Genomic DNA, 26,055 nt, shown 5'->3' on the forward strand with positions numbered 1-26,055 from the left:
AAACTACAGCTGGTACAGAATGCGGCGGCACATTTGAGTAAGAACAGCCATCGCCGTGATCACATTACTCCGATGTTAAGAGATCTACACTGGTTGCCAGTTGTTTACAGAGCCCAATTCAAGGTGTTGGTATTGACCTTTAAAACCCTATATGGTTTCGGCCCAGTTTATCTGAAGGAGCACCTCCAGAATCTCCAATTATGCCGCCTGACAAGATCAGCCACACAAGACCTTCTCTCGGTCCCACCAGTTAAACTAGCTAGGCTGGTGCGGACTAGAGAGAGGGCATTTTCAATCGTGGCTCCCACCCTCTGGAACTCCCTCCCGTTTGATCTTCACCATGCCCCCTCCCTGTCAAGTTTCCGCCGGACCTTGAAGACCTGGTTGTTCAGGCAGGCCTATGGGATTTCTGGGGTGGGTTAGTCTTTTAACTGTTGTTATTAACTGGTGTTTTATTAATTACTGATTATGGTCTTTTTATATTGTATTTTATTGTAATTTGTTCGTCGCCTAGAGTGGCCGTTCACTCGGCCAGATAGGCGACTCAAAAATAAAATTTTATTATTATTATTATTTACTCCAAAATTTATTGATGTATTTTATTTACAACATTTATATACCACTTTGTTGTAAAAAAAACCCCCTCAAAACAGTTTACAGAAGGAATTAAAACAAAATTATTGGCAAAACAGTTAAAGATAAGTGTTTTATTTATTTATTTATTTATTATTTAATTTGTATCCCACCCTTCCTCCCAGCAGGAGCTCAGGGCGGCAAACAAAGTGCTAATAACACTCAAAATAATAAAATCAACAATGAGTTAAAAACAGATTAAAAACATAATAGCTTCTACATGCCTGGGTAGGCTTGCCTAAACAAAAATGCTTTAGCAGGTGCCAATGAATGTGCCGGCCTAATGCCTAATGGCAGGGAGTTCCAAAGTGTAGGTGCTGCCACACTAAAGTACTGATTTCTTGCCAGAGCAGAACTATGTGGCACCCGTAACATGGAACGCACAACTTGTCTGATCTTGAACACATTAGCCAATCATCAACCAGTGCGGATTTCAGAGCAGAGGTATTATGTACTGATAAGCTCTCACTCATATCAGCAATTGTGCCACAGCATTCTGAACTAATTGCAGCCCCCAGATCAGGTTGTGCTGCATTGGGATTTCTGTGACCTTGGCTGACTGGCTGCCACTTTTTCAATTTTGGTTTTTGGTTAGAAATCCTGACTGGTTGTGGGATGCTGAGTTTTCAGCCTTACTCATAGGAATCTTGTTCTGGTTGGTATGGTATTGCATTTAGGAAATCATCACTGTCTTTTGTTTTTCTTTTTATATTTGCATTTCATTTACCTTTAACCTCACTCCCTTACATCCATAGAAGCAACAACAGTGGTTCCATGCACTCAGCTCAATCCCCTTAAACCCACCCTGCTTGGATATGGCTATCTTTGCAAAGGATCCCCAGTCAAGCTTTACTAACAGCACAATCGAAACCATATCTACTCAGCAGTAGGTCCTATTGAGTTCTATGGGGCTTAGTCCTTTAGTAAATGTGTTTAGAATTGCAGCCTTCAGGGGCATCCATCTTTATTCCTGAATGCTCCCATCTAACATCTCCACAACATTAAGCTCCTTTCTTCCTACAATGGCCTTCTGGTGACTAGCCTGGCCTGAGGGCACGTAAACCCTTCTTGCCAGAAGCAAGTAGGCTAGATTAATGCTGCCCTGGGCTCCTGCTGGGAGGAAGGGCGGGATATAAATAAATAAATAAAATAAATATTCCCTTCCCAGGCTTCCCAAGCAGGTGAGAAGGAATGATCCTGTCACTTCAGCTGGACCTGGGAAAACTTTAATTTAGCTAAGATTTCTGTCTTAATTTCCAATCAGAGAAATGTTTTTGTTTGAATTGTATGCGCCAAGCATCTGTGGTTTATGCTTAATGTATCATGCTTAATGACATCACTAGAGCCCACCCCGTGACATCACTAGGACCTGCCCTGAAATCTCAGGGTTTGGGATGCTTCTGGCCTGGCAACCCTAATGGAGGCTCTTGACTTACCCAGTTCAGTCTTCTTTACAGTTTTGCAGTCTGTGAGGCCCTATTGAGGCCTTGTAGTCTGTTGCTCCAAATAAGTAGCTGGAGCCAGAGCTAAGGACTAAGCAACGTTGTGAGGACCACAGGCTCTTTAAGGCAGAGTACAAATTCTTCACACACACACACACACAAATACTAGCAAACAAGAACAAAGCCCCAAAGAACCAACTGCAGTCTGACACAACAGATAGAGAGGGCAGTCCTGTGCTGCAGCTGGTTGTAACTGAGCCCATTAGGTGAGCCTGTTAATACTGCCTGGCACTGGCTGCCCGGGGGAGAGTTGCTAAGCCCTGCAGCCCCCCCGAAAGTTAAGAACATCAGAAAAGCCTGCTGGATCAGACCAGTGGCCCATGTGGTCCAGCATCCTGTTCTCATGGTAGCCAACCAGATGTCCATTATGGGAAGCCCACAAGCAGGACTGCGCTCTGCCTTCCTGCGGCTTCTGGCAACTGGTTTTCAGAAGCATCCTACCTCTGACTGTCGTGCAGAACACAACCATCATGGACAGCAGCCGCTGATAGCCTTTTACTCTATGAATTTGTCTAATCTTCTTTTAAAACCATCCAAGTTGGCGGCCATCCCTACCTCTTGTGGGAGTGAATTCCGTAGTTTAACTATGCTCAGAGTGAAGAAATCTTTTCTTTTTTCTGTCCTGAATCCTCCAACATTCAGCTTCATTGGATGTCCACGAGGTCTAGTGTTAAGAGAGGACACAAACTTCTCTCTGTCCACTTTCACCATGCCATGCATAATTTTATGCCTCTGACGCCTCATGTCGCCTCTGACTTTCCTTTTCTCTCAACTAAAAAGCCCCGAAAGCTGCAGCCTTTCCTCACAAGGGAGTCGCTCCATCCCCTTAATAATTATGGTTGCTCTCTGCTGAACCGTTTCCAGCTCCACAGTATCCTTTTTGAGGTGTGACCAGAACTGTTCACAGTATTCCAAATGCTTCCTCACCATAGATTTATGTCACAGCATTATGATACTGGCAGTTTTATTTTCAATGCTTTTCCTAATGATCTCTAGCATGGAATTTGCCTTTTTCACAGCTGCCGCACACTGGGTCGACATTTTCATTGAGCTGTCCATGACGACCCCAAGGTCTCATTCCTGGTCAGTCACCACCAGTTCAGATCCCATGAGCGTACATGTGAAATTAAGAATTTTTGCTCCAGTAGGCATAACTTTACACTTGTTTACAGTGAATTGCATTTGCCATTTCACCGCCCATTCACTCAGTTTGGAGAGGTCCTTTTGGAGGTCTTCACAATCCCTCTTTAACAACCTTGAACAATTTAGTATCATCAGCAATCCTGGCCACCACATTGCTCACCCCTAACTCGAGATCATTTATGAACAAGTTAAAAAACACAGGTCCCGATCCTAATCCTGGGGGCACTCCACTTTCATCACTCCACCAGGAGTATTGTCCATTTATTCCTACTCTCTTTTTCCTGCTCCTCGACTAGTTCCTGATCCACAAGAGGATCTCTCTTATTCCATGACTGCTAAGCTTACACAGGAGTCTTTGGTGAGGAACCTTGTCAAAAGCTTTTTGAAAGTCCAAGTACACTACGTCCACTGGATCACCTCTATCTATATGCTTCTTGACACTCACAAAGAATTCTAATAGGTTAGTGACAAAGAACTTTCCCTTGCAGAAGCCATGCTGGCTCTGCTTCAGCAAAGCTTGTTCTTCTATATGCTTGGTTTTAATTTGGCTTTAATAATACTTTCTACCAGTTGTTCTCAGACAGATGTTAAGCTAACCAGGCTGTAATTTCCAGGATCTCCCCTGGATCCCTTTCTAAAGATTGGTGTTACATTTGTGACTTTCCAGTCCTCAGGTATAGAGGTGGATCTGAGGGATAAGCCACATCTTTTTGTTAGGAGATCAGCAATTTCACATTTGAGTTCTTTGAGAACTCTTGGGTGGATGCCATTCAGACCCGGACATTTGTTAGTTTTTGTCTATTAAGTCTAGAACTTCATCTCTCGCGACCTCTCTCTGCCTCAGTTCCTCAGACTCCCTTCCTGCAAAGGTTAGTTCAGGCACAGTCATTGTGAAGACAGATGCAGAGAATTCATTTAGCTTCTCTGCAATCTCCTTTTCCTGCTTTAGCACATCTTTGACTCCCTTGTCGTCCAAGGATTCAACCACCCATTCTCCAGTTTTTTGCTGGTGGTCTTTATGTTTTTAGCAATGTGCTCCTCAAATTCTTTTTTAGCATCCCTTTTTGTCTTCTTTCATTTCTTTTGCCAGAGTTTGTGTTCCTTTTTATTTTCCTCAAGACTTCCATTTTTTTGAAAGGAAACCTTCTTGCCTCTAATAGCTTCTTTGATTCTGCACATTAATCACATTGGCATCCTCTTGGCCCTGGTGGTACCTTTCCTGATTCATGGTATACATTTCAGTTGAGCTTCTATTATTGAGTTTTTAAACAATTCCCAAGCATTTTGGAGTGATTTTGACCCTCTGGATGTTATTTTTCACGTTTCTTTTTACCAACCCCCTCATTTTGGGAAGTTTTCTCTTTTGAAGATAAATGTGACTGTGCTGGATTTTCTTGGCAATTGGCCATTTCCATGTATGTTTAATAGCACTAGGGTCACTGCTCCCAATTGGTTCAACAACTCTTACATCTTGTACCAGGTCCTTGGTGCCACTTAAGATTAAGTCCAGGGTCTCTGTCCCTCTGGTCAGTTCCATGACCAGCTGTTCTAGGGCACAGTCATTTAGGGTATCTAGAAATGTTGCTTCTTTGTATTTACTGAATCATTCGAACCCTGGTCTCCCAGGTCATAGTCCAGCACTTGTGCTCACTATATCAATGCTGTCCTCTAAGATCAAGCACTCCAGTTCTCCCATCTTGGTTTGGAGGCTTCTCTCATTAGCATATAGATACATGTATACAATGCTTCTCTTCAACTTGCTGCCCTGGGCTCCTGCTGGGAGGAAGGGCAGGATATAAACAAACAAACAAATAAACTGTCTTCTGCAGTTTTGGTTTGGCCTGTGGTACTTTGGCCTCTCTGAATTCCTATCCTGTGCCCCTGCACTCACAATGTCTAGTTGTAAGCCTATCCCATGGTAAGTGTTCATCTTTTTTTTTGGTCTTTATCCCAGGGAGACATTTATTCCAAACCGGACCCTTCTCAGCTCCTGTCAGCTCTTCCCCCTCAATCAGTTTAAAATTAAAAAGTTTTTCTAAATCCAGATTTCCATATTTGAACTTTTGACACATTTATTTCTTTATTTATACTGCTTTTTGGCCCCAAAGCCCCCAAATCAGTGAATAGGCTAACAGAAAGGCAAAAAAGTACAAAAACACATTAAATACAAATTCAAATCTCCAATCAGTCATTATAATAAATCAATGAAGAGATGGTTATCTTGCTCTCCACAGATGGGGCTCCTCAACAGGATGCCATTCTCCAGGTGCAGGTAAGGTGCAGTAAAGGGAAATGAAAGCTGAACTTTGTTGACCTGCAGGTAAAAAGAATCGTGAGCTCTGGTTGTGTTTTGTTTTCAGATCTGTGTACCCAACCTCATAAGAAATATGGGGACAAAAGTTCTCCTTCTGGTCATATATCATATGAACCAAGGGTGGCCACCTCAGTGTAGCAGGAGTCCAACTGGCCATCCAGCCAGTGCGATGTCTCCCTTGCAGGGATCCATATAGCATTTTTCTTAAGTGACTCAAATGCTTCATATACATTGAAATCACAGTAATCCATGCAACAGCCCATAACACAGGTGGTTATTATGCCAAGGAACAGAAATTGATTGTGCAGAATATTGTCTACACTGACTGGAAGCTGTTCTCTAGAAATTCAGTCAGGGGTCTCTCTCAGACCTGGAGATGCCAGCAGTTGAAACTGGGACCTTCTGGAGGCCAGGACTTGTGGAGAGAGAGTGAGGACTCCAAGCCATTTATTCCCCCTCCTTGCAGATGCATCTGGGCTCCTTGCCACCATAGACAACAGCACCCCGCTAATTGCGAGGCGTGGGATCATCTGACTCAGCACCAGCGCCAATCAGGGCAAGGGAGGGAGGGAGGCCTAGAAGCAGCATGTCAGATGCTAAGGTGCTGGGCCCCATGGTGTGGCAACCCCCCCTAGAGGGGTGCACACATAAGGGCTTGCTGCTTTGGCCATCCACACAGGCCGCCAAGAGGTAAGATTCTGTACCCTTAAAAAAGAAACGGGGACCTTCTGCACATAAGACAGATGTTCTACAGCCCTCCCCAAGGGAATGCAGGAAGCCGTCTTGTACTGAGTCAGGCCATTGGTCCATCTAGCTCAGTATTGTCTACACTGGCTGGCAGCAGCTCTCCAAGCATTTCATGCAGGGGTTCTCTTCCAGCTCTACCTGGATACGCCAGGGAGTGAACCTTGGACCTTCTGCATGCCAGGCGGGTTCTCTGCCACTGAACGACGCCCTTTCCACCACGTGCGGAATCTTTGGTTAAGTAGGTTATGAATTCTTCTAAATACATGAAATAAAGGCAAGGGCATATACATGAGCTAAGAAGAATGGACAGAGAGACTCTGCGGTGCTGGCCTGCCATGTGGCGTGCTGTGCTTATTTTCTTGCCTGCAAGCTGTCGGAATTTCTCTCTATTGAGATGCGTAGCAAAGTTGTGTAGCGCTGCGGAACGGAGAGTATTGAGCGAGCTGTGTGTGTGTGTTTGAATCTTTGCTAAGATTCTACCTTCCCTGCAAATTAGTCAGACTGAGACTTTAAGCTTTAAAATAAGAAATAACTACTTTATTCTGGAAGTACATGCTTGATAGGAAAGAGTCCTTCCATCTAGCTCACTAACTATGTTGGAGCAGCGAGCACTGGTCCCGGAGCAGCTCTCATCCTGGTTGAGAGGAGAGAGAAAGAGAAGATGTCTGCTCCCCTCTCGAGAGAAAGAGAACACTGACTTGGGAAGGCGGGAAGGAACTGGGATTCAACATTCCTTTGCTTATCAGTCTAGCAGGAAGGGAAGAGACGGCAGGATCAAAGGGATAGGTATAGCCTCAACCAGCAAGACGTCTAGCTCTCTAGCTACCCTTATTAACCCCATGCAGCCTCAACCCACCAAGTTGGAGTTGAACCTCATACATTCCAGCACAAGCATCAGTGTATAATCTGGTTGCTTTCTTGGAAGAGAAAGGAAGAGGGCTCAGAGATTGAGTTTCTCACTTTGTCTGCCTCCTTGGAGAAGACAAGGCCTTCTTGGACAGGACACTGCAGGAAGAACAAATGACACTGGGCCAGGGAAGAAGATGAGGACAGCCACGGGGAGGAAGCTGCATGGATGATAGTGGGTGTGAGGAGCAGGAGAATCAGAATGGGCTCTGAACCTCTGGAACGGAGAGGTCGCGCTGAGTACCTTTCCACCAAGTGTGGCTCTGGGGCTTCTGGGGGAGGACAGCTGAGGCAGGTCGTGCTACGTGGGAAACCTACAAGAATGGGGGTGACCCAGGTGCCACCTGCAAGAGGAGGAGGAGGAGGATGGTGGTGGTTAGGGGCTTCCTACAGAGAGACACAGAGGCAGCTGCATGCTGGCTGGGCTGGCTAATTCCCATATTACACTGTCTCCCCCCTGCGAAGATCTGAGAAGTGGCAGGCAGGTTGTCAAGACTTATCACGCCCAGGGATCCTTTCCCTGTCTTGCTCCGCCACATGGCAATGGACGAATGGCACTGCCAGGCACTTCTGTGAATGCATCACATCAGAGCTCTGAGAAGGAAGGTGAAGGGCCTTGGGGCTCAAGTTCTGTTGCTGTCATCGGGTCTCCTTGTAAAAGGTAGAAGAGGACAGAGACAGAGAAGAATTCTTCAAGGGGCGCAGTGGTGCTGGTGTGTAATTGTAGATTCCGTTGGTCTTCTGGGACCCCTCCCCCCCTTAAGTCAGCCATGTGTGACAGGTCAGAAATGAAGCACCCAATAAATGTTGATTATGAGGTTCACACTTTGCATCCAAGCCTACTGTTCTCCCAGGACAACCCTTTTTAGGAACTTTTGATTGATCATCCTCCAGAATTTGGCACCGAAGGATGAACGTGGTCAAGGACAACAAATATAAATCTCAAAAAGGAATTAGTGACGTTAAAAGAATTTAACCCAAATCAATTGACACAAACTTTCATAAGCAGCACATAAACAGTCAGGTTTAAAAGAGTTTACAACTATAAAAGAGTTGTTCAGACAAGCTGAAGGTGGGGATTTGTGTGCTAGAGAAGAAGAATGAGGAGGGTTATTTTGTTGTTGTTCTGTGCCTTCAAGTCAACCACAACTTATGGCGACCCTATGAATCAGCGACCTCCAATATCATCTGTCATGAACCACCCTGTCCAGATCTTGTACGTTCAGGTCTGTGGCTTCCTTGATGGAATCAATCCGTCTCTTGTTTGGCCTTCCTCTTTCTCTACTCCCTTCTGTTTCCCCCAGCATTATTGTCTTTTCTAGTGAATCAGAGACACTGGAATGGAACATCCAAGGCTTACCCTGTGGAATGCGCAGCCCACAGGAAACAACCCTTCTCTGAGGAAGGCATCCACAGAGGCCTGGGATTGCCTCCTTGGAGACTCTGAGTTTGGGGGTAAGCCACCCAGGAGGAGGCACCCTCAGAGATGTGATACAACTGCAGGTTGCAAAAGGGAATTGCTGAAGCTTGAACAAAGATGGAGGGTGGATGAGGGGCCAGTTGCCTTGAGGGCCTTTGCAACAGCCTTTTGCCTGGCTGCCAGCTCTGGGGAAGCTTCCAACTGTGATGGGTGGAAAACAGGGCAGGGCGGTGGTGGCGTGGAGAGGTGCCTTCAAGCCACAGGAAGCTGTCTTGAACCATGTTAGATCACTGGGCCATCTAGCTCAGTACTGGCTCTGTCAGGGGCTTTCTGGGGCATCAGACAGCCTTTCTCAGCAGGGAATTGAACTGGAGACCATCGGTATCTAAAGCATGTGAACTATCGCCAAGCTAGTGCCCTCTCCTAAAAAGGAAGCCCACCAGCATGGGTCTGGCATCCAGGGTCTGATGCAGTAGCACAGTGGCAAACTCAGATGTTCAGGGTCCCTTCATGATAGCCACATCACACTCCTCAGTCCTTCCCTCACGACAGACTTCCTTAGGAGCCAATCAGCAGGAAAGGGGAGTGTGTTAGTTACTGAGAAGAGTTGTCTCAGTGGCTGACTCCCTTCCTTTCATTCTGGCTCCAAACAGCAGGAAAGGACAAGGAAGCATGTTAGAAGACTCTTCTCAGTGGCCAACACACTCTCCCTGTTGCAGAGTGGCGAAATTGGGAATGGAGAGACTGAGTGAGCCTTTATGTGTTTGAATCTTTGCTAAAGATTGCACCTTCCCTGCAAATAAGTCAGACAGAGGCTTTAAGATTTTAAAGAAGAAATAACTACTTTATTCTGGAAGTACATACTTGATAGGAAAGAGTTCTACATCTAGCTAACTAGCTAAGTTGGAGACTCAAACAGTAAGCCTAGAGTTTGCCCTCATGCTTGGAGAAGAGGGAGAGACAAAGTGAAGATGTCTGCTACCCTTTTTAACCCCATGCAGCCTCAACCCACAAGTTGGAGTTGAACCACATATTCCAACACCCCCTTTCATGCTCCTAGGACGATGGAAACATAGGGACCTGGCTGGGATCCCGCTCCCAAAAAAGTAAGGGGTCCAAGACCCCAGAGAGCCCAGACACTACATCCCTGGCTCTTGTGGTTAATAGGAAGGTACCCTCCCCCACTGAACCACCAGGCCCTCAAGTCACTGTGAGGGAAGTGAAAAGAAAAGCAGGGCACACTCCGAAGACACCAGGCAGGTGGTCTTCCTGAGTTTCCTCTCCGCCCCCCATAGCAGGGTCTCCTCCCTGGCCTGGGGTCTGCCTGCCTGCCTGCCTGAGCTGAGCGGCTGCCGAGAGCTCTCCGTCTTCTGTTGACAGAGCCGGCTGCGCTTTCGCTTGTGCAGAGAACACCTGAGCCGGGAGGGGCTCGGAGGCAGGCAAGACCCCCCCCCGCCGCGAAGACAGCAAAGCAGGGGCCAGAAGCGGCGGAGAGGGCAGGAGTCGCGCTCACCGCCGTGCGGGACGTGGGACCCCGGCGGCCGGGCGGCGTTCCCCTTCCAGGCGGTCTCCGGCGCCAAGGCTGCTCCTATGATCCAGTGGCCCGCGAAGCCAGGCAGGGAGGGAGAGCGGGGCCCGTCGTGCCCCGGGGACCTCCGCGACCTTTCTGCAGCCGAGCCGGTGTGGGAGAGCGAGCGAGCCGGGCAGGCGCCAGGCCACGCCACGCCGCTCGGGTCCGCCTTGCTCTCTGCAAGCTCGCTCTCCGCACAGACGGACGGACAGACTATTCCCTCCAGCCCCGGCCACGCCTGCCCGCCGTGCGCTCGACGTGTCCTGGGGCCGGGCTCTCCGTCGGTGTCTCTCGTGGCTCCGGGGCTAAGGGGGGGGAGTTTGCTATTTTTAGCCCCTCCGTGTTTCCAGGGGAAACCTAATGACGCAATGACGTCAGTGCAGGTCAGTAGCGGAGGGGAGGGGACATCCACGCCGCTCCTCTGCCTTCCTTCCGTCGACCCACTTCTTCTGGGGGGCTTCTTCGCAGAGGAAGAGCCGGGAAGGGCGCCCACCGGTGCGGGAGGCCCCAGCTGGAAGGCGCTTGTTGTGGAGCGCTTACTGAGGAATTGCGGGAGGGGGCAGAGGGATGAAGAGCGGTCCCTCGAGAGGACTGTGGCGGGCATCTGAAGCTGCAGAGGGACTCCTGGCGACCCGAAGGTAGGTGCCTCGCCCCAGGGATGCTTCTCCTGTGGAGCTGCTCAGCAGGCCGGACTTCCCTCCCCCTCCGCGCCCCCAGTTCCTCCCCACCTGTCGGGCTCCTTTGCCTGCCAGAGAGTTTAAGCAGGGCGGTGGGTGGGGTGGGCGTGCCGAGGGAGGGACCCTTCTTACTGCGGGAGCGGCAAGCATTCCTCGCGCCCTCGAGAAAGGGCTGCCGGCGCCTCCGCACAGCGCTCTCTGCCGCGGGTCGAGCCAGCCGCCGTGTCCTGGCCGCTCCTGCGGGCCCATTACCTGCCTGACCCCCACCCTCACCCAGCTGGTCTGCCCTCCGGCAGCCCCCTGGAGGCCTCGCCCCCTCTCAGGCAGCCGGGCCACTACCTGAGCCAACAAGGTCAGTCGCAGCTCCCCCTCCACCACCACCCCGCCGCCCCTGCGCGCTCCCCTCGTCTGAGCCGGCCTGGTTGGCTCGGCCAGCTCCCAGACCCAGGAGAGGGGGCGTCTCTCTTTAACCCTAAATCCCAGGGTGACGCGGCGGGAGGGTCAGGCGCCTCAGAAATAAGCCCCCTGAACTCCTTCTAGCCCCCAAACAAAGACACCCCGCCGGCCCGCTGGATCTCTCCCAGCGTGCCGCCTGAAAGTCCCGAGAGGGCGGCTTGTTTTGTAAGGCAGGTGACCCTCGCCCGGAGAGCCAGGCGGTGTCGGCAGGGCGGCCTCTTCCAGCCCCTGCGGGGAAAGCTGGGCGAGGGGGCTCTCGGCCGTCCTCTGCAGGCTTTAGCAAAGACCAAGAAGACCCTCTCCAGAGGCCGAGAAACCCCCAGAGCCCCCCGCCCGCTTTGAGCTTGGCGGTTGCTGTGGACGGGATGTTCTCCGGTGGGGTCTTGCCTATCTGCGCTTCTTTTTCGCTCGCCCGGCTCCTGGGAAGCCGTCAGAGGTGGTCCCCGTCAGAGTGAGAGGGGCAGAGCCCGAACCAGCAGCCTGCCCACCCCGGAAGCGCCTGGAGGGGCAACCGCTGACCCCCTCGCCGCTTCTGTCCCTCCGTTGCCTGGATTCAGCACCACAAGCGCCGAACAGCTCCCCGGCCCGGGCCTTCCGCACTGAAGGCACCCCTCTTGGTCTGGAATGGCCCCTCGCCAGCGTGGCAGCCTTTATGCAGGGCCCTCGGCCTTAGCAGGCCAGACCCTTCTCCCCCCAGGGGCTGGAGTGCCACTTGGATCCCAGAGCCCACAGACTGCAGTGCCAGCAGGGTTGAAGAAATGCCATGCCAGGGCACCGGCCAAAGCAACTGGGCAACTTAGATAGCATGGCACAACATTGGCCGTCTGGACGGGTGAAACTGGTGTGGAGGTGCCCACTCAAATGCCACCTTTGTGGTAATCTCAGGTTGCTGTTCATGCGTGCCCATCTGTGGCATTATGCATGGTTATTTTCCAGAGAACTGCAGCTGGTTCCAGCTTGCCTTTGGTTGCTTTGGTGTAAATTGGGGTGTCTGTTGTGATGCTCTGCCATATAGTGGTGCCAGAAGGTGCAGAAAGGGCATATTTCCTCCTTCATATTTGGGATGAACAGTTGACAGACGCTGAATGACTGCCCTTGCCATGTTTTGTATCTGGAGGACGGGCTGCAACTGAACCAGAGAGTTTTAGACCAAGGCTGGAGAAACTGCCTGATTGCCAGGTTCCCATAGCACCAGTTTTACTGTGAGGCATCATCTCCACACAGAGAGGGCCACACTGAAAATGTCACAGCTGCTTTGCACCCAAAAAGCTAATTCTCCATGGGCTGTTCATGCCAAGTAGCATTTTCTCAGCTGGAATCAACGAGGCTACTACAGGCATAGAGAAGGAACTGCAGAACAAGTGAGCAACAGAACGTAGCCTTGAGAAGGCCAGGGCCAAAAACACAATCGGCATCAGCATCACAACCACCACCTCATGGGAGGGAATCTTCTTAGCTGAAGCAGCAGTATGAAAAGGAGGAAGGGAGTGTCTGTGGGCTTCACACTTCCTATGGCTCACTCTAGAGTTCCAAATCGTGTCTTGGAAATGCAGAACAATCAACCCAAAATCATCAGTGAGCAGTTGCCAGTGTGCCCCAAGACCCAGCTCGTGTGGAGCTGCAGGCTGCAAAAATGTGCTGATGCCACATCTTGAAATCCTGCAGACTCATTCAGTGGCAGAGTGACCATTGCTACACATTACATGCTGATCTTTCTCAGTCAATGCAGAAGGCTTCTTAGCCTGCCTTCACACAGGTGCACATTTAGTGAACACCTAAGCATTCTGCTCCCTGTCATAGATTTAAACAATAGCACACTTTGAGATGCAAAGAGGAATCCTTTTTGGTTTGTTGTTACGTGCCTTCAAGTCAATTATGACTTATGGCGACCCTATGAATCAGCGACCTCCAAGAGCATCTGTCATGAACCACCCTGTTCAGATCTTGTAAGTTCAGGTCTGTGGCTTCCTTTATGGAATCAATCCATCTCTTGTTTGGCCTTCCTCTTTTTCTACTCCCTTCTGTTTTCTCCAGCATTATTGTCTTTTCTAGTGAATCATGTCTTCTCATGATGTGTCCAAAGTATGCTAACCTCAGTTTCATCATTTTAGCTTCTAGTGACAGTTCTGGTTTAATTTGTTCTAACACCCAATTATTTGTCTTTTCGCAGTCCATGGTATGCGCAAAGCTCTCCTCCAACACCACATTTCAAATGAGTTGATTTTCCTCTTGTCCACTTTTTTCACTGTCCAACGTTCACATCCATACATAGAGGTCAGGAATACCATGGTCTGAATGATCCTGACTTTAGCGTTCAGTGATACATCTTTGCGTTTGAGGACCTTTTCTAGTTCTCTCATAGCTGCCCTTGCCAGTCCTAGCCTTCTTCTGATTTCTTGACTATTGTCTCCATTTTGGTTAATGACTGTGCCGAAGTATTGATAATCCTTGTCAAGTTCAATGTCCTCGTTGTCAACTTTAAAGTTACATAAATCTTCTGTTGTCATTACTTTAGTCTTCTTGACATTCAGCTGTAGTCCTGCTTTTGTGCTTTCCTCTTGAACTTTCATCAGCATTCGTTTCAAATCATTACTGGTTTCTGCTAAGAGGAATCCTTAGTTGGGTTAATTATCCTCAGAGGTGTGGATGCTTCCACGCAGGAAGAGATTTAAGTGTCGATGCTGGACGGATGTTTGGCAGTTCCTTTCCTGGCATCACACATGTCAAGGTGGCCTTTGTAAAGCTAACGTAAGGATGAATCAATACCAATGCCAGTTTGTCTGCAAGGCCTTCCCAGCTGTGCCTTACACAAAATCTTGTCTGCCGCATGGGCTGCTGTTGTTACCCAAAGCAGTTAGTCAGTGCTTTAACTAGGTGTGCAGTGAGCTGAGCAACCACCTGTGTAGTGCTGAGGAAGGAAATCTTGCCCTACAGTTTGATCCAGTCTTGCAGTTTGTCTGCATTTACTTCAAGGTTGGCCACTGATTAATGCTTCAACAGGGCCTAGGGAGGTAGTGGGCTCTCCGACACTGGAGGCCTTCAAGAGGCAGCTGGACAGCCATCTGTCGGGAATGCTTTGATTGGATTCCTGCATTGAGCAGGGGGTTGGACTGGATGGCCTTAGAGGCCCCTTCCAACTCTACTATTCTATGATTCTATGCTAATAGCCTCCTTGAAGCTTGAAGACTTCTGCAGATTCCCAACTTTGACAGAAGATCATTCTCTATTACATTGTTATAACCGTTAACCATAATTGTTTGGTCAATCTTGTTCCCCATTTCTGTAAGTATTTTGGGGGCATCTGTTATAGCAACTTTCCCCAACCTTCAGATTTTTGGACTACATTACCCATCAGCCCCAGTGAACACAGTCGTGCTGGCTGGGGAATTTTAGTCCAAAACGTCTGGAGGGCACCAGGTTAGCACCAAGTCTGTGTTGCAGAGTCCGTCTCATTGTAAGGAGATAATTCTGGAGATGCTCAGCATGTTGATGCTGTTTGTCTACAAACAGACATATTTAGCGAGGAGGACCCAGACAGGCACTGCTTGTCTACAAAACAGTATAAGTTCCCCCATCAAAATCAGCACCCAAACAAACATCACACATTTGGACTTCTCCTCCCCACCCCCAACTCCTTCTCCCAGGCAGTTGTAAGACTTTCTTTTGTCTATCCTGAATTCAGCTTCTCTGAATGACCATGAATTCTAGTGTTATTAGGGAGGGAGAAAAGCTTTTCTCTGTCCACTTTCTCCAGGCCATGCATCATTTTATGCACTTCTATCATGTCACCTCTGACTAGCCTTTTCTCTAAACTAAAAAAGGCTCACATGCTGCAATTTTCCTCATGTGGGAGTTGGTCCATCCCCTTGATCATTCTGGTTGTCCTTTTCTGAACTTTCTTCAAGTCTACTATATCATTTTAGAGGCATGGCTGCTAGAACTGTACAAGGTGTTCAGAATGTGGCAGCACCATAGATTTATGCAACAGCATTATGATTTTGGCAGTTTTATTTTCAGTTACTTTCCTCATGATCCCCAGCATGGAATTTGCCCTTTTCGTAGCTGCCACACTGGGTTGTCATCTTCACTGAAGTATCCACTATGACCCCAAGGCCTCATTCCTGGTCTGTCACTGCCAGTTCAGACCCCACAAGCGTATAATGTGAAATTAAGATTTTTTTTTTGCCCCGACATGCATCACTTCACATATGTTTACATGGAATTGCATTTGCCATTTTATCATTCACTTGGTCTGGAGGGGTCCTTTTGGGGAGCTTCACAATCCCTTTTTGTCTTAATGATCCTGATCAATTTAGTATAATCAGCAAACCTGGCCATATCCTTCCATTGGGAGAACTGTCAGTTTATTCCAACTCTCTGCTTTGTGTATCCTAGCAGTTCCTGATCCACAAGAGGATCTCTCCTCTTATTCCATGACTGCTCAGCTTACTCAGGAGTCTTTGGTAACACACCCAGTTGACAGCTTTTTGAAAGTCCAAGTACACTGTGTTCACTGGATCACCTCGATCTATAGGCTTGTTGAAACTCGAACTCGAATAGGTTAGTGAAACAGGACTTACCCTTGCAGAAGCCAGGCTGGTTTTGCTTCAGCAAGGTTTATTTTTTTACATGTTTGGTTATTTTATCCTTAATACCTTCCACCAGTTTTCCCAGGACAGATGTTAAGCTAACTGGTCTGTAATGTCCAGGATCCTTCCCCCCCCCCGATCCCTTTTTAAAGATTGGTATTACATTGGTCACTTAGGTATGGAGGCAGTTCTGAGGTTACTTATGTTGTTAGGAGATCAGCAATTTCACATCTGAATTCTTTGAGAACTCTTGGGTGGATGCCATCCGGACTCAGTGATTTGTCAGTTTTTATTTTGTCTAAGAAGACTAGAAATAATAAGTCTCCTAATAATTTTTATTGTTGGTTTTTATGTGCTTAGCAGTGTGCTCCTGAAATTCTGCTTCAGCATCCCCTATTGTCTTCTTGCTTTTCTTTTTCTACCGTTTGTGTTCCTTTTTATTTTCCTCATTTGAACAAGACTTGCATTCTTTGAAGGAAGCCTTCTTGCCTCCTCTGATAGCTTCTTTGGCTGCTCATTAACCACGCTGGCATCCTCTTGGCCCTGGTGGTACCTTTCCTGATCTGCGGTACACTCTCCATTTGAGCTTCTATTATTGTGTTGTTAAACAACTCCCAAGTGTTTAGGAGTGATTTGGCTCTCTTTCTTTTTACCAACTTTCTTTTCATCAATCCCCTCATTTTTTGGAAGTTCCCTCTTTTGAAGTCAAGTATGACCATATTGGATTTTCTTGGCAATTGGCAATTCACATGTATTCAATAGCACTGTGGTTGCTGTTCCCAATCAGTTTAACAACACATCTTGCACCAGATCCTGGGCACGAGCTAGATTAAGTCCAGGGTTGCCACCCCTCTGGTTGGCTCCATGACCAGCTGTTCTAGGGCACAGTCATTCAGGACATCTAGAAATGTTGCTTCTTTGTAATGACTGAAACACATCTGTAGCCACTCTATGTCAGGGTAGTTGAAGTCATCCATTGCTCCATTTCCTAGTTTGAATGCTTCCTTGATTTCATTTTTCAGCTCAAGATCTCCCTGAGCATTTTGATGGGGAGGGGAGATAGAATTTCCCCAATACTAAGTAACTCTTGGGGCCCAGAGTCACCACCCACAATGATTCTGTGGAGGAGTCTGCTTCTTTTACTGTTTCTTGCTTGCTGGAGTCAATGTCTCCTTTCACATATAGAATGATACCACCTCCCATATGTCCTTCCCTGTCATTCCGATATAGTTTATATCCAGGGATAACTATGTCCCACTGGTTTTCTCCGTTCCAACAGGTTTTCATTACGCTCACTATATCAGTGCTGTCCTCTACGGCCAGGCACTCCAGTTCTCCCATCTTGGTTTGGAGGCTTCTAGAATCAGCATATAAACACTTGTACACAGTGTCTTCGGCAGTTTTCATTTGACCTGTGGTAATTTTGCGTCTCTGAATTGCTACCCTGTTCCCCAGCACTCACAATGCCTATTTTTAGGCCTACCACGTTTAAATTTTCAACTTTTTTTGTCTTTATCCCATGGAGGGAGATTTATTACGAACAGAACCCTCCTCAGGTCCTGCTGGCTTTTGCCCTCTATCAGTTTAAAACCTGCTCTGCCCCTTTTTTTATTTTAAGTGCCAGCAGTCTGGTTCCATCCTGGTTCAAGTGGAGCCCATCCCTTTTGTACAGGCCCGGCTTGTCCCAAAATGTTCTCCACTGCCAAACAAATCCAAACCCTTCATTCCGATGCCATCATCTCATCCACGCATTGAGACTACAAAGCAGCGCCTGGCTACCTGGCCTTGTGCATGGAACTGGTAGCATTTCAGAGAAAGCTCCCTTGGAGGTCCTGGCTTTCAGCATCCTACCAAGCAACCCAAATTTTGCTCCCAGGACCCTGCGTCTGCATTTCCCCATGTCATTGGTGCCAGCATGCACCAAGACAGCTGATTCCACTGTAGAACTTACTTACCAAGCAATCTAAGTGATGGACGACATCCACAGCCTTCACACCAGCCTGCTCTCTGCACACCCATCACCCTCCCACTATCTAGGTTCCTAATGATTGAATCACCCCCTGCCAGAATCCCTCCATCCCCCGGAGGAGTATCCTCGGCCCAAGAGGATATCTGCTTGTCCCCCAAGGAATGAGTCCCTTCTAAGGATCGTTTCCCTCCTCCTCAGATAGAGTCTGTTGTTCCCTGAGGCTCTCATCCTCCAATGTAGCAAGGGAACTCTCATCCTTGGAGTGGGACACCTGCTGTATAATGTCCCCCAAGGCCTCCTCGACACACTTCTCTGCCTCTCTCAGCTTCTCCAGGTCAGCCACTTTGTCCTCAAGGAAACAAACTTGTTCCTGGCCAGCCAGGAGCTCAATGCACCCAGGGCACACCCTCAACTTCTGTCCAACAGGTAGATAGTCCACATGTTACAGGCAGTGCAAAACCATGGAAAGCCCCCACCACTCTGCTCCCTTCTTACCTGCATAATTGTTTTTGTACTTTATTGAGTTAATTAGTTGAATGCTATGGTTTAGTAGCTCAGGTCAAGGGACAGACGGGCAGAGTGGGGTGCCCTGACCTGTTCCCTCTGCTGCTGAACTGGCCTTGACACTTTGTCAGCTGGAGACCCCCTCTAGCTGGTGGAGCAGGCTCCCTCGTAGGGCATTCTAACCTTATGTGTGGCTGGTTCCTTGGATTAACTCCTTGGGGGTTGTCTCAGGCTTCCTTCCTGAGAGAGAGGCTTGTTTAAAGACTTTTACTAATGACACTAAGAAAAGCAAACTAGCTTTTACTTTATTTTTATTTTGTTTGCTGACAACAACACACATTTATCAATGCAAGTTTCCCTGTAGTTTTAAGTGCCTTGCACTCTAGCCTGGACAAACTATATTAGCTTTTGCTTCCGGGCAAGTATTTTCTCCACCTAGAACAGCCTAACCTTTTTTAACCTAGCAAAACAGAGCTTGTGCATGTGTTTCAGGAAAGCTAAGCATCCCCATTTTTTCCCACCACCCCCAGGAGCTTCCAACCTAATGTCTGACACTGGAAAAATGGAAATGGACTGCCTTCGAGTCGATTCCGACTTATGGCGACCCTCTGAAGAGGGTTTTCATGGTAAGCGGTGTTCAGAGGGGGTTTGCCATTGCCTTCTTCTGAGGCCGAGAGACAGTGACTGGCCCAAGGTCACCCAGGGAGCTTCATGGCTGTGTGGGGATTCGAACCCTGGTTTCCCAGGTCGTAGTCCAGCACCTTAACCACTACACCACAGTGGCTCTCTTCTGAAACTGGAAGGAGACCACAAAGGGAAGAGAGGAGACCTAGCTAGGTTTCACGTGGCTGCTGTTGACTCACATTGCCCCCTCCCTGCAGATTCCCCCCTAACAAACCAATTTAAAAAATGTGTGATGCAACATGCCTGCATTCCTCATTTTCCCTGCTCCCTGAAAGCAGCAGCCCAAAAACTGAATGAGTGGAGAGGTTTGATGAGCCTCGACCCGGTAAGGTCTGGTCAAAGCAATTGCAACTCATCATGCATTGCTTTGACCAGACCTTAACTGGGACATGGATCAGTGGCAGGCAGCTGCATGTCCCCTGTAACATCCAGATGTGAGACTAAGAAGGGGTGGAGGTGGGCTTCTTAGATGAGGGTGAAGGGGTGCGCCAAAAGCTTCATGGAAGATATGGCTCTGAAGGGGGGAGAATTTCTGAGGGGCTCAGAGAGGAGGCTTGTACGTTTCTGGACTCCTACACCCTACTTCTTGGGCAAGCCACTTGTCTCCAAGCCCTCGTGAAAAGAATGTTTTGCTTGTTGTTCACACTCCTATGACAGCCATTTCATGACTGGCCTGGCCCTGCCTGGCCCTGACCATGGTGGACCTTTTGTGGCACTCTCTCAAAATCCCAAATGGGCCTGTGGGCCCAAAAGGGTGGAGACTAACTCATACGTAGCTATTGACTTAATTTGTGCTTTTGCTGTTTTAAAGTCATATATAGAATTAAACTCCCCACCTACCTTGCGAGCAAGTCACGCCCTCTGTAAATGTGTGTTTTTGAGAGAGATGGTTGATTTGTACAGAAGAAGTAAGGGAGTTTGCTTAAGAAAAGTCTGTAAACTCACAAACAGTTTTCCAAACATTTTTAGAGCTCTGTGGGTAGCTAGTGGGGAATGTACCGTAGCTTCTCAAAATTGATGAAATGAATAAAAACATCTCTTCTGCGCTCATCAGACTTGTTGGACTTATTCATGGCCTGGAGAAAGGGGACAGAGAAGAGTTTTTCTCCCTCTCTCTTAACACTAGAACTCGTGGACATTCAGTGAAGCTGAATGTTGGAAGATTCAGGACAGACAAAAGGAAGTACTTCTTTACTCAGCGCATGGTTGCCACAATGTTAATAGAACACAAAGCAGCTGGAAAACTGGATCTAAAAGAATCCAGTGACTGAATTTTCAAAACTGAAAGTAAGAAAAGTCATGCACAGAGTGTTTTTGATTTGGAGTATTTTGTAATTACAGGTTAAGGTTCATTGAAGAGTTTTCTTAGTTCTTTCCATAATGGATGTGGTGGTAATGGCAGTTACAACAGGATAGTGTAATGGATGATTTTGGATTTGTAATCATAAAAATTATCATTAATATTTTAATGCATTTTTGTTTGAAATCAGACTGAAATATTATCTAGCTGTTGTCTACAAATCTATTCTGAAAATTTTGTGTCTCTGTTTTATCTGATCTGAGAAACATTGGTTGGACAAACGGATAGACAAACTTTATAATTATGCCTCTGTTTAAATACATACGCTTAATGAACACTAAATGAAATTTAGGGGCAAAATGTATCCCGGTTTACAAAAAACCTGAGCCTAGATCTGCCCTTGGGGTTTGGGGATGGTGGCACCATTGCATGCTTCACCTAGGGCAACAGCTGCTGGGAGCTCGTCTGGACCGCCCCTGCTCTGGCCACAGGAGAAAACAGGATCCATTGTTGAGAATGGTATGGAGCTCTCCTTAGCAGAGAGCATCATGCAGCAGCCAGTACTTCAGCCTGCTCTGATGCAGACAAGTCCCCAATAAACTTTCCAGTTCTTCTCCCAGCAAAGAAGAGAGAACTCAGCTTTGGTGTTTGTTTAATGAAGTAGGAAGTGAACTTTGATTACTTCATTACTAACCCTGCTAATTACTGCTTCATTAAGTGGAGAATCAATAGCAAAATACCAATAGTTTTTAAAAAGAGCAAAAACAACGACAAAGTAAGAAAATATGAAACAGCCAAAGCCCTGAGCAATCAATTCACACATTAATTAGTGTAAAAATGATTAGGAAATGTCTGAGAAAACGAAAAACTAAATGCTTCCCACTGGATTTCATTTATGAAATCTACCCATCAGAACTGCATTTTTAAATTTCAGTGGATAGTTGCAGAATTTGCAAGCTGTGCTGCATATTAAGTTCACGTCAAATACTATTAAGCCTAATTAATAGTTCAATGGAGCTCAAAACAAAATGTTGTTTGATTGGGGGAACAGAATTCAGGCATTTTAACAAATGAGAGGAATTAAATATTGCAGTTTCATTTCCCTTGAATACTTGGGTTCAACTCCCACCTCTATTCCCTTTGTTTTTTTAATTCATCGGCACTTTTGTTAATTTTAACACTTCCTGATTTCCACATGTAGCATTTTAACAGCTAATTTGGTTCCTTTCATTATTATGCCCCCAAGCAGAACCACTGAATAACTAATGAAAGACCAAAGGCTTGAAGGCCAGATAACCTGATGTTCAAGAAGCAGAAAAGCTGCAATCCTAAGGTATAGCCTGTTCCCGAAAGGAAAATATCATTGCACTCTAGTGGCTCTCCAGGCAAAAGGAAACACTTTGCAGAGTGCTTAGCTAAACAATGGAATCCGCTCCCAGAAGATGCAGTGATGGCCACCAACTTGGATGGATTTAAAAGAGACAAATTCATGAGGGGTAAGGCTGTTGATGGCTACTAGCCATGATGGCCATGTTCTACCACATCTGCTGTTGGAGGCAATATGCCACTGAATGCCAGTTGCTGGGAATCACAAGTGGGGAGAGTGCCATTGCACCCCTGACCTGCTTGTCGGCTTCTTGTTGGCCGTTGTGAGAACAGGAGGCTGGACTAGATGGACCTCCTTTGGCCTGATCAGCCAGGCTTATAAAACATAAGCTTGCTATATCAGTTGTGAAAACTTTTTTTAAAAATGCAGGCTGATTTCCCTGAAATATTATGCTTTCGTTATGCAAAATGTCCTCCTCTCCCTTTATTTATCATCATCATCATTTACTACCTACTCTTCATCCTGAGGTTCCAGGGCAGGTTACAACAGTCTAAAATACATCCTTAAAAACCATTTGAAACTTACAGTCACAAGCATCACAAAATAGGGTGAGTCCTAAGAATACATACTTCAGGTGTACCAAACAAGGCCAGGGTAACAAGGTATGTTTTCAGCATTCACCAAAAACTGTGAAGTGAAGCTGTTAAATGCACCTCCCTGGGAAGGTGATAAGATCCTTGCGGGTGGACAATGGGGCCTTGATTAACGGCTTTGCTGGCCAGTGCCTACTCCAAGCCAGATTTGAATTTGGACCCCAGAGAATGATGGAAGAGCAACTGGTAAAGGTTGCTAAGAGGGTTTTGGCTGGCAGAAGCAGCTTCTTGAATCATGGCTGTGCTGTGCCACCCTAGTCAGAGGCAGCATGCTTCTGAAAACCAGTTGCCGGAAGCCTCAGGAGGGGAGAGTGTTCTTGCACTCGGGTCCTGCTTGCGGGCTTCCCCCAGGCACCTGGTTGGCCACTGTGAGAACAGGATGCTGGACTAGATGGGCCACTGGCCTGATCCAGCAGGCTCTTCTTATGTTCTTATGTTCTTATGTTCTTCTTGGTGATCACTCGTGACAGAGTAAAATTGTCTTCCAAAATATAGTCTTTAACAATGAATCTGTATCCACCGCTGATGTACCAGACCATGACTAGGGGCTTCTGGATTTCACAGTCCTGCCCCCATTTGCCAATTGCCATGGGACTTTTGTTATGGAAGACGCCTGTGCATGAATTTGTTTTATGTGGGGAGATCCGTGCACCATGATCAACACACAATCTTGACAGAAAAAGGCTTTGATCCAATGGCATGGGTACCATGATGATTGGAAGTCCTTTATCTGCTGCAGCCTTCATCCGCCTTCACAGCCGTTGTAACATACACGTTGTTATCCTCTGCTTGTTCTGCCATTGAGGACTTTCTTGGATCATTCTTTTTCTGGTTCCTCTCCCTTGACCTGACCGCCATGGGTGACCCCGCTGGGAGTACATGACTCCCAACGGCATTGCTCACAGGGTTCGTTGGAACACGCAAGCCCACTCACCACTGCAAGGTGACGATCCAGCGAGGGGTAGCTTCTTGAATACTGAAGTACTGGATGGGCTGATGGCTTGCTTTTCATCTGCTCAGCTTATATATGGGAAAACAAAATAGCCAGTATCTTAAAACCACTATACTTAAAAACTTGCAAGTATGTTGTTCACAGTTCAGGGGAAAACTCAGAATCAGTGTTTTTATTACTGTCAAGGAAGCTCCAAACTTTTCGAACCCTTTCGTAGGATGCCCCAAAGGAGAGAATCAAGTGTCCTGTTCTGTGTCAGAAAGGGAATAAGGTAAGGCAAGTCATCATCACAATGGCTTCTGCGGCTGCTTTTGCCGCTCTTTTGAAGTCTACAGTGATGAAATTCACTGACTGTCCTGCTCTAAGATATCAAATTACCTGTAATGGTGCAGCATCACTAAGGCCAATAGATCTAATTTTCTCCAGCTAACATTAGCAGAGTGGGCATATTTATCCCCAGGCCTTTGCAGTCATGAAGCAGGCAACTGAAACCATAAGACAGTGGGGGGTTTTGGAAAATCCATGAGACTTCAGAAGTAGGGTCCTCTCAATTTCACTTTGGACTTCTGAGCCTTAAGGGGGAGACGGCATGTTTTCAAAGATTCCTTCACAGCCATGAAGGCTAGGAAATTGCTTTTCATAAATGAAAGCAGGGAGCCATGATTTCAAGGAGCATTGCAGTGTCAGGCTCCACAAAACTACTAACATTGCAAGACTCATGATTAAGGAATTAGAGTTAGCAATTCTGTGGTAATAGATAGGAAGGGATGTGAGGCTTCTTGTGCTTTCTTCTGAAATTAGGAACACGCTGTGAAAAGCAGAATTAAAAGCACTTCTTCCAGTGAAGAATCTGCTTATTCAGGGCCCACTAAAGTGTGGAGACAGCAACAGGATAAGTTGGTTCAGGCTATCATTGGATCAGGCTCCACCTCCTGTCAGACCCCGCCCCCCCATACTTCAACCCTACCAGTTTCAGCAGGTGCCTGCCTCTACTGCAGGTTGGCCACTGTGGGAAACAGGATGTGAGACTAGATAGGCCTTTGGTCTGGTCCAGCTGTAGGGCACTTCTGATGTTATACGGTTGACCTGTTCTTTTGACACCTCCCCCTCAGCAAAGTGGGAGTGATGGTGCCCTCTTGACTGTGAAGTGGTTGTAGTGATGATTTTAAAGTTCGCTACTAATTACAGTGCTTTGTATCTGAGCGGCAGTAGCGTAGTGGCAAATTCAGAAGTGCAGGGTCCCTTCATGTTAGTCACAGCCACATCCCTCCCCCTTTTTTTTGCTGCAGGGTTGAAAATGAGATCCTTGTGAATACCTGTTCCCACAACAACAGACACTCCTAGGAGCCAATAAGCAGGAAAGAGGAGAGTGTTAGCTACTAAGAAGAGTCTTCTCAGTGGCTGACTCACCCCCTTTCACTCTGATTGGCTCCAATCAGCAGGAAAAATAAGGAAGCATGTTAGAAGACTCTTCTCAGTGGCTAACACACTCCCCTTTTATGCTGATTGGCAGATATATACAGATTCAAATGTTGTTGCAGTACACCTCCTATCAGCACGAGGCAGCATGGCCAGCAGTCAGGTATGATAGAAGTTGTACTCCAACAAGTAGAGGGCGCCACATCATCCACCTCTGTCTTGTTGGATCCCCCCCCCCCCGTGCTTGGAACAGGGTGGACTGTGCCTAAGGTTGCACTCCACAAAAGGCTTCATGAGCCCAGATTTTGTCCAAAATACATTTTACCACCACCACCTCCAGAGTTTGTTTGTTTGGTTGGTTGGTTCTGACAACTGCAAAATATCCTAAAATCTGATGTGTTTCTTCCCATGAGCTTCAGCAGCTACAGAAGCCTCTTGGATGTAGGCCATGCTGTGTATACCATGCACAAAGGCCAATCATGAGTATGGGGGACAATGACATTGCCACACCACATCAGCACAGAAAGCCTACAGCCCTGTGCTGCTCAACCTACAGCTAGTGTGGGGAGCCTTTGGCCCTCCAGATGTTGCTGAACGACAACTCCCATCAGCCCCAGCAAGCACAGCTAATAGCCAGGGATGATTATGGGAGTTGTTGTTCAGCAACATCTGGAGGGCCAAAAGCCCCCCCTTGCCTGGTCTATAGCATTGGAGAAGCGCCACCCAATGATTTGAGTGTATCCCCAACAGGGGCGTCACTACCAGGGTGCGGAGGGTGCGGACCGCACCCGGGTGACACCATGAGGGGGGTGACACCCAGAGCTGCCCCGCCCCACCCCGTGCCATTGCCCGGCAAAGGAGCCGAGAAGCGCTCCGGGTCGGCGTTGGAGCAGCCAACTCCTCCTCGGAGGCGGGCGGGTGGGCAGGCGGGCGGGCGAGACTGAAAGCAGGCACCCGCTTGCTGGCAGTGAAGCCTGGAGCATGTGGTGAGTGCGCGTGCGCGCGCACACAAGGCCAGCCACCCCCGCCCATGCACCTGGGAGGGCGCGTGCCGGAGGTCCGCACCCCCCCGCACTCCTGCTAGTGACGCTGCTGATCCCCAAGCCATGTTTAAAAACCAACAACAAATGTGCAACAACAGGATATCAATGGGACACCTTTCTAGCCTAGTCTTCCTGATGAGTTAGCTATTCATATGCAAGGAGGAGTAGACTGGATGCTTTCAAGTAAGTGACCCCCACCCACCCACCCACTGAGTTGGCCCTCACCCATCAGAGGGTCGTATTGCCT

The sequence above is a fragment of the Rhineura floridana genome, chromosome 8 (genome assembly GCF_030035675.1).
Source record: "Rhineura floridana isolate rRhiFlo1 chromosome 8, rRhiFlo1.hap2, whole genome shotgun sequence".
In the NCBI taxonomy this organism is placed as follows: Eukaryota; Metazoa; Chordata; class Lepidosauria; order Squamata; family Rhineuridae; genus Rhineura; species Rhineura floridana.